This window comes from Miscanthus floridulus, chromosome 6, assembly GCF_019320115.1.
Source record: "Miscanthus floridulus cultivar M001 chromosome 6, ASM1932011v1, whole genome shotgun sequence".
Classification (NCBI taxonomy): domain Eukaryota; kingdom Viridiplantae; phylum Streptophyta; class Magnoliopsida; order Poales; family Poaceae; genus Miscanthus; species Miscanthus floridulus.
Genome location: NC_089585.1, coordinates 45,714,764 through 45,724,880, shown reverse-complemented (window position 1 = coordinate 45,724,880; position 10,117 = coordinate 45,714,764). Strand labels below are relative to the sequence as shown.

Below are 10,117 nucleotides of genomic sequence, written 5' to 3'. Positions count from 1 at the left end.
ATGTCCACAGTTGAATAGTAAAAGACATAAACTTACCCAAGTAAGAATTAAAGAACCTTAGTTATCCTCTCTACGCTTCTATTTATACTAACCTTGTTGCAACCCCTAGTTAAGTTAGACCATAGTTAGTCTCACACGTTTTCCTATGGATACAATACTTAGAATACCTCCAGGTGAAAGCTACATCGATATCCGTGCGCTTGCAGATTTATCTGTGTGCGTTAAAATATACCAACACATGCATAAGGCAAATAATAGACTATTTTAACTTGACTCGCCATGACAAATGGTTCAAACACTACAAGTCTAGAAGAATGATTGATCTCCACCAATCCTAAATTAGGAGTACGCCTTGTTCCATCTGGAGTGGTATCAAACCATCAACAATCAAACAACACCATCATATCTCTAGCTACAAGTGCCCTTCCCATTTTATTTTTATGATGTTCTTAATAATACCATAATACTCCAACTCATTGTCATTTTCATCAATACAGGGCATACAAACTCTAGTATTAACTGTGGTTAATCTAGGTTTTATTCTTTCATACTCTTCAGAACGAAATCTATACCCATTCACATCATAAACCCCATAGCTGGTCACCATTCTGTAAAAACCAAATGATATTTCACGCAATGCCCTATCAATAGTAGGATTCTACAAGCACTGCATGTCAATAGTAGTAACAGTGTGTTAGTTCGAGGAGTATACAAATGGCGTTAATGTGAATTAGGAGTATTCAGCAGCATTACATGTTCTCCGAACCAATCAAAGAAGTTAGGACCATGCTTCCCACGACTGTTTTTCCATCCTTTCAACCTTAACTCGCGGAGCTGGTCGGGTCTTGGTCTAATTCGACTCCACCAATGCTCCTTATCAAATTTGTCTCAAGGTTGAACATGCACGTCGTCCATCTCTGGCATGCTTGTCAAAATGTATAAAAAAGCAGCCTCATACTTCTCTTTTGGCAGCTCATGAACACCCCAAGGGCTCATGTAGCGGCTAGGGACTTGAAAAAGTCTAAGATCGCATGAACTTTTGAAGGTAGCAGCACCATCATCATAGCGAGGAATCTTGTTTCTAATTGACTGGGCTTGGGACCTAAAAAAGAGAGTGAGGAAATTTGTTGCCTCCTCAACTAATTGAGCCTCAACAATGCAACCCTCAACACGTGCCTTATTTTGTACTTTGGCTTTAAGTTTTTGGATTTTCCTACATGAACCAAAGAAAGCATTAAGAGAAGGCTATTTTTGCTAAAGATTTAGTACATCAAGTTATGTTTTTTTGCCTCTCATATGGATAATTCCAACGGGATTGCACAGGCCCTCCTAGTTGAGCCTCACGAGGAAGATGGGTTATTAAATGTTGCATAGGATTGAAGAAACCAGGAGGAAATATCTTCTCCAGTTTGCAAATAAGAGCAACTTGCTACTCTAATGAACATATGGTATCCTTGCTCAACTCTTTGGCACACAATTGCCTATATAGAAAGCTAAGCTCAGCCAAACACAACCATATGCTATTCAGAAGAAATCCACGGAATGCAACAGGGAGCAATCGCTCCATGAATATGTGGTAATCATGGCTCTTTAGGCCTAAGATCTTTTGTAACAAATTAACCCCTCTTCTAATGTTGGCTGCGTAGCCATCAGAAAACTTAAGTTCTTGAAACCATTTAAGAATTTTTGGCTTGTCATCCTAACTAATGCAAAATGGAGCTCGTGGCCTGTCCTAATTCCCATTTGCCTTTAACTTCAAATGTTGTATTGGGCGATTGCAAATATCAGCTAAATCTTTCCTTGCCTTGCCATTATCCTTAGTCTTGTCTGGTACATCGAAGCAAGTATACCAAATAGCTTCAGCTACATTTCTCTCATTGTGCATCACATCAATGTTGTGTGGTAGCAACAATTTTTTAAATATGGAAGCTGCCAAAGGCCAGAAACATGGATCCAATTGTGCAATTTACCATAGTTTTTCTTGTCATCTATGAATTTGCTCATTTGGGCAAAGATTTCCTCCCCTGTTAAAAGCCTTGGAGCCTCATCAAGAACCACTGTGTCCTTACGAAATGCATTACTTTGAAATCTGAATTCATGGTCTATAGGTAAGAAACGTATATGGCAATCAAACCAGCAAGCCTTGTGACCACGACAAAGTGTAAATGCCTTACTATCACATAAGCACACTAGACATGCAAGCCTACCATGTGTGCTCCATCCAGCAAAGTTGCCATAAGTAGGGAAATCATGGACTGACCATAAATAGGCTGCTCGCATTTTAAAAGTTTTCTTGATTGAAGCATCCCAAGTGTCTACCCCTTCCCACAAACTCACTAATTCATCAACTAAAGGTTGCATTAGAATGCCTAGTTTCTTTCCAAGATGTTCAGGACCTAGGAAAGAAATATGTATTCTGATTTCATAATTGTGCATGGTGGAAAATTCAATGGGGTAACAAACACTGGCCAACAAGAGTAAGGTGCTGCCATGAAACCAAAGGGGGTAAAACCATCTGTTGCAAAAGCAAGACACACATTTCTAGGTTCACTAGCAAAGTCTGGAAAGTCTTTGTCAAACTTTTGCCCCGCTTCTCCATCACAAGGGTGCACCATTTTGCCAGAAGTGCATCGCTTGTGAGACCGTAATAGCTCTGTCGTGTTCTTATGCAAATATAACCTCTGTAGCCTATCTGTGATGGGAAGGTACCGCAACACTTTACATGGCACTCGGCCATTACCTTCTTCATAGCGAGACATACCACAAACATCACACTTGTCTTTGTTTTTATTATCTTTGTAGTAAAGCATGCAATTATTATAACAAACATCAATTTTGACATATGCCATACCAAGACCCTCAATTATCTTCTTTGACTGATAGAAGTCCTTGGGCAACTTAGATTCTGGAGGTAATAGTTCATGGATTAATTCTAAGTTTGCCTCAAAGTGTCAAATTGGCATGTTAATTATACTGTGCTTTCAATAGCAGCAGGCATGCCATAGCAGATAGGGATGAGTGTGATGTATTCTCATGTACTAATTGATCAACGTTTTGTACCATCCTATAAAAAGCTCAAGCATAGGCAGGTGGCTGCTCATCAATTGGTGGTGGCTGGTCACCAACTAGGCTGGCCAACATTTCATCCATGTGGTCAGTTTTAGGAAAACTGTCATCATGCCCACCTTCAACATATGTCCTGTCAAGTCCCTCACCATGTGTTGTCCATATTATGTAGTCTTCCTTAAAGCCAACTCTACACAAGTGCATCTCTACCGTTAACCTCTTGTGCCTAAGACAATTGCGACATATCGTGAAAGGACACTTAATGGTGCCATCTTCAACTAGATTAGGCATAGAGAATGCACGATCCAAAAACTGGTTGGTGTTTTCTATCCAATCATTAGAGGGGGGCTGTGTACGGGACCAACCAGTGTACATCCACTCACGTTCCACCATTCTTTTTGTTCTGTTTTTATTAAAAAAATCTAATTTTAGATACATAAGAAATTCACACGGCTATCAAACAAAGAACAACACTATTTTCAACAGATTTACCAAATAATCTGATACAATCAAATTATGATGTTTGCATATATTCAACAGCGAGCAGTCAACCATAAACAACATTATTCTTCTATAGATTCACCATACAATCAAACATCTGGGAATGATATTCTAATATACATAGAACAGAAAACTTGATTCTCAGTATATATGGATCAATGCAAAATTGATAATGAGCACAGCATAGCGTCAGTTAAGTTCAGATGTGAGGCAAATGTTGCATTCAGTACCAGTCTACCAGATCTTGCAAAATTGACCCTAGACACAACATAGATTATATACTCCTGATTAAGTTCAGTGCAACACTAAGCAAAACACAGTGTGACATGCATCAGGCATCCTTATATGGGTAGACCACATCACAGAAAATTTGGGGGGAAAGATGAAGCTTTATTACCTCACTCTGATTGGAAGCAGGAAGCGCAGATCGGCGCAAGGCGGGACCATGTCTCCTCCAAGCTCGGCTCAGCGTCACTGCTGTGTTCTCCTCCAAGCCTAGCTTGGCATCGCTGCTGCCTTCTCCTCCTCAAAGCTTTGACGGACCAAGGGTGGAGGCGTCCTGAGGGACGACGGGCTGGATCCAGGGCGCGGGCTGAAGCGCCAACACTATCTTTTCCACCAAAAAGAGGAGCCGTGCGTGCACAGCGATTTTCATGAGTTCATCCTCATGAAAATTATAATTCCCGGGCGGTGTCCGAATTACTCTCACGAAAACAAGTTTTCATGGCAGGATTTACATCACCCTCATGAAAAAGATCAATTTCATGAGTGTGCATTTTCAACTCTCACGAAAATCCATTCCCCTCACGAAATTTTCAGTTTCTGGTAGTGTTTGGTGCTTTCAGGTTCAAAACCATGGGCACAAAGGGTTTCTTGGTTTCAGCCTCATAATTGGGGGGTGGTGAGTCGAAGTACGCATGTCACCATCATGATACTTGCATCGAGATAAAGCGAAGTCATGAAGGGGTTAGACCCGTTCCGATGGACAAAGAACAATCTAGACTGATATGCCCCTTGGGGCGTGTATCTAGTATTAGGTGCTATGGGTATTTAAGTCTTTTGCATATACCCTATATATATGGATGTGGATAGTTGGGAGAAACATCTCTTGCAACCTTAATTTCATTCTTTATAGGTTAGCCAAGTGCATAAAGCAAAGGGATGCTAGGTTAGAGATAGGTTAGCCAAGTGCATAAATCCTTCCACTAGAAATTGAAAACCTAGATCAAGAGGATTTTATGCACTTGGCTAACCAGGGATGCTAGGAACTTGTTCATATTACGGCTTGAGGCTCAGCCCTTATCTCTCAAGTTTTTCTCTCTCTAAAAACTCTCTTTTGTTGCCTCTTTTGGTGAATTTTTTTAAGTTCTTTGTGCTGAGATTTTTTAGGTGTCCTTAGCTGGTCCTTAGGTGCTATGAGGTCTTCAAAACATACCTAGGATTTGCCTTCAACAAATTAACAACGAGCACCATGCAATCGTTATTTTGAGTATCCTTGATAAGAGAGGACTTTCAAAATTCCCGGCCATGTTTTGATCCTTGGGGATAACTTCACCGTGGGTTAGGAAAGGTGATTTTTGTATCCCATTTGATTGAGTTTTGGATTTTTTTTCTTTCTTGGTTCAGGAGGTCTATCAGTAGTATGGAACCTCTGTACATTTTTGCGGCCTTTGGAAATCTGAACCTGAGCATATTTTTGCAGAACCTTGACAAATTTCAACCTCCACGCATCTACTGATGATCCTCTAGATACTTGCGTTGAAATTCCACATCTTGAGTCCTAAGGTGAAAGCATCTAAGCCTTATTTGGGTTTTAATGACAATATTTGTAGACTAGCATTTCATGTGCAGATATGAAGGTTAAACGATTTGGTCCACATGGGTGCTTTTGAGCTAACATGGATGTCATGAAGGAAGATGGCATGGATGGATTGTGAAGGGCTCAAGATAAAGGTATAATATAGAATTTGTGTTGTACCGGTCATAATGAGATGATTAGAGGACGGAATACCAGATTGATAGGATTGAATGTTGAACCCAGACTTCCAAGGAATAGTGCGCGTACAACACACACCTAAGTTCACAATAGGGGGGGGGGGGGGGTCCCGATAGTGCACCGGAGAGATGCACTAGAGTTTTAGTCCAGAGACGATGTTTTTGTACATAATTAATCAGGTCTTACATACACTGAAATTCTCTGTTGGCTCACCAGAGTTTGAGTGCACAAGAGCTAACCCTAACCTATCAGTGCACACCAGAACTCTCGTGTGTGGCACCAGAGAGATGCACCGGACGGGTGTTTTTGGTGCACACTATGATCCAACACGTACACACCGGAACTCTTTGGAGGTGCACCGGAGAAGTCATTGTAGTTATAACAGATAGTGTTGCACAATATTCCCTCTTTCCCTAAAAGAATCAATTCCTAAAGCAAAATTTTGTCCACAAAAGAATCAATTTCTAGAGCGGATGCCAATTTATTCCTCCTCGAAGTCTTGGTCGCATTAAATCACAGCCCCTCCGGTCTCTCTCTTTCACGCCCCCTACTCCCAAATTCCCCAATCCCCTTCCAATTTGAGTGTTGGACTATGTACAACAGCATTTAATATTCTTTTAATACTCCAAACAACACCTCTTAATTGTATTGGAATGCCCAAGTACTCTCGGGAACTGCAGAGATATTAATGTCCAGCCAGGGTAACATTAGTCTTTTTCCTTGTTTGCTAATTTGTCCTAAAGTTGCTAGGAATTGATTCTTTCCGAGATGGTTGGTTTATTTGGTGCTGCACTTCGTACAAACAGTACAAACACACATCTAACACGTTATCGTTACCAGAATTTGCAATGAATCATCATATCTTGATAAACTTGGAGGTCAACAGTACATCATGCGAGACAACTCATCTGCTTTCTCTCTCACACAAATGAGTACATTAGTCCTGTAGAACATGGTAACTCGATCTAGGGGCTTAAAAAAAATGGTCTAAAGTTTTAGTCCTCGGCCCTTAGTTTTTTTTTGGAATGTATGGACCGTGTAACAAGTTTAACTGTCACTTATAATCCGCTCGAGTCTAAGAACATTCAACTCATTTCTGTTTCTTTCTTGTATTATTATCGTTCATTTAATCTTAATGGTTGCACCCATTTGCTGTCTTCACAAATTGAATTGATGCGATGTACAACGTAGCTCTTGAGGACACAGCAGACTGCAGCAGAAAACAGCAGGATGTTGTCATCATATGATGTTGCGGCATGTTCCGTCGCAGGGGTAGGGGCAGTCGATCGCCTTCACTTGAGCTCGACCAAAGTACCAGTCGCCCACTGACTTGGCAATCCCCTGCATACGCAAACAGCAGGCTCAAACTTTTGGTTTTATATGTATGTATATATCTATATGTATGGCATCAACGGTGGGTGGTGTCGTGGTTAGTTACCCTGCTTTGAATGGCCGGGGAGGCACCACCTGCCGCGTCGCTCCATGTCACCGGCAGCTCGGACTGGCAGTGCGCGAAGCAGGAGTTGATGAAGAGCCCGTTGCTTCTGGAGCCGGCGAAGCCGTTCACGGATGCTACCATCTGGTCTCTGAAATCTGCACTCGATCCATTCATCAGTGTACATAGAAATAAACCTTGAGAACATTGTTTGGCCCTCCCTCAGGGCCTTTGGTGATTATGAATGTGTATTAATTGAATTAACCTTGCAGGAATTTCATCTGGGTTGCGTCGCAGGCAGAGTGGTTGGACTTGCAGGCTCGCCAGGCTCCGCTGGGGTCAGCTCCGTTGGGTGCTAGGCTCTCCTGTATCTGATCGTCGATAGGTCGATTATGAATTGGACAATGACATTCCTCGCTCATTGATGCAAGTTATTAGTTACCTGCCAGGCGTCGTATGCTGCGTTCAGCAGGAAGATGGGGGTGTTGATGCCATCGATTACGTTCTGAGGGAAGAAGCACTGCATTGCCATTGCCATGCACCAGCGCGAGCGGTGGTTCATCAGTTCCATTCTGCCAACACGTACAACTAACTGTACAAGGAGCATGCATTTTGCTACTGGAAGCAGAAGGAACAGGGAGGGACCAGACGCACCGAGGTAGTGTCCAAACGGGCAGTGCAGGCCGGCGGCAGGTTGGGACCCACGCCCTGCATGGCCACGATGTCGGAGTAGTAGGATCGCAGGCTGCGCCCGCCGGAGACATCGGAGCTGCATGCATATATGCACTGCTCAAGTCAAGATGAACGAAGCGCCAGCAGATGGAGCAATAATTTCTGTTAATTGGTACGGTGGCACTGCATGCATGCACGTACACGTCGAGGAAGAGGCCGGCGTCGGCGAGGCACTTGACGGTGGTGGTGCCGGCGCCGGCGTTGGACGACCGAGGGAAGAAGGCCTGGAACTGGTCGCAGTGCAGTATAACCGCGAGGCCGCCGGCGGAGCAGCCGGTGAGCAGCACCTGGTCTGCGGAGGCCATCCCGATGGAGAGGAGGTGCCGGACGGTGGCGTCCCAGATGCGCTGCCCGCGGAAGTAAAACCCGTTCTCCTGCAGCAGTGTCATGTCAGGTCAATCGATCGATCGTTTGACCAAATCGTATGATACTACTATCGATCTTTAAACTGAAATTGTAACAACTACTGCAACCGAAAGGAAGGTTGCATGCGTTGTACGTGCCTTGTCGAAGCCTTCGCCGGCGAAGGACGCGCCGTCGCAGTAGCGGATCTTCACCCGGTTCCAGTTGTAGAAATCTGTATGTAAATGCATGATGTGCATGTGAGATCGAGAGGGATTGAATTGAAGGTAAGAAGACGACGACGAATCGAAGCTAGGGATGGGACCGACCAGGGTTGTCGAGAGGGCTGCTGCTCAAGATGCCGCCGAAGGGGATCTCCTTCTCCATGAGGTCCGACGAGCCGCGGCGGCTGGCCTTGCGGAACTGGCACGCCCGAACGTTGTTGCACCAACCGCCTCCCTATACCGCAATATACATTATATCAGCCAGTTGCGTTTATGACCAAATCAGTTGATCTTATGAGCAATCAGGCATTGATCGATCACGAATTAGTGCATCCATGTATGGTAGTAAAACGTACAATTGGAGTTAATTAACTGATGGATCTTTAATTTGACTGACCTCCAGGTTGACAATCCAGCTATTGTTCCCTGCTCCGGAGCCAGGGTGCAAGTGGTAAGCAGGCGGTGTTCCGTCCATGCACACTGATCGAACAGGTACACCGTTACATATTTCTACTACTAGTAGTAGCGGAAAACATGGCGCTTGTTTGAAGGTGACCGAAGAAAAATTAGAAAGATAAAAACAAATGTTGGCTATTGAAATATTAGGAGGAGTACGATAATTAAAAAAATGCAGACAATTGAGATATAGAACTGGACAAATTAAGATAGACATTATATTCATTCCTGACATGCATCGTCGGGGCCTGGTTCTGCGGGTCAAGAGCAACGTTGTTCTGCTCAGTGCTCACCAAGCTAGTTGATGAGAACACAGGCGCCCGGCCCGTGAAAGCTACGGATCGACAGGAGCAGCCGGCCAGACGCAGGCAACGGTAGCTGCAGTACATATTTAGCTCGTGAAGTGTACCACCAGCTGTGCAACACGACGCCTTTTTATCCGGCCGTATCATATCGTCCACGCGCCGACCGCACTACCGAAATGGCAGGCAGGGACCGACGATTGCATGCACCGTGTGCGCATGGCGACACACGGCCCACGGCCCGGCCGGCGCATGCATGCCAGTGACGGATCACCGATCACGGATCCATGTGCATACGGACAGCGCAGCGGCAAAAGCCAGCTAATAAAGTCCTCTCTATCTATCTCGTGCATGCTGCTGGTGTTCCGTGAGACCGTGAACAAATTAATCCGCCGCCAGGACTCGACAAAAGGAGATCGATCGCAATTGTGATATACAGACATGAACAATCCAACGGCCTCTAAGCAGATCGTGTAGCTAGTGTAATAGCGTTATACTACTGTCCATGCATGACTGAGGAAGTGAGAAGGAAGGAATTGAAGAAGGAGAAGCATATATATGCATGCATACCGGCTCCCGAGTCGACGGCGGACTTGAGGATGGTGATGGGCACCATGAGGGGCGCGGCGGGCGTCACCACCTCGGCCGCCGTGGCGGCGGTCCTGCTCCTGCTCCTCCTCCTGCGGCTGCCCCTACTATTGCTGTTCATCTGCTCATCTGCAGCGGCGGCGGCACAGTAGCTACCTATGAGGACGACGAGTACAACGACGAAGAGGAAAAGCCGCCTGCTGCAGGCCGGGTATGGGTTTGGCAACAGCCCCATGCGCATGCGCATGCACCCCCATCGTCTATCGATCGACCCTCTCCTCTGTCGTCTCTCTGATGCCAATCGGAAAGCAGGCCGGCCGGCATGAAGAGTCGATGATGTATGTATCCAAGGAGCTTAAGCCAGCAGCAAGCCTTTAGTATACATATATATATTTGACGACGCGCGCATAGCAAGGGGGTGACGCACCTAGCTTATTAGCAGCATATATATCTAACCACAGCTAGCAAAGAACAA

General features: G+C 44.7%; 1 pseudogene; it reads right to left on the bottom strand.

Moving 5' to 3' along the window:
* Window positions 1-6,573: 6,573 nt before the first annotated feature.
* LOC136455997 (pectin acetylesterase 3-like) lies at window positions 6,574-9,899 on the bottom strand (annotated as a pseudogene).
* Window positions 9,900-10,117: the final 218 nt, after the last annotated feature.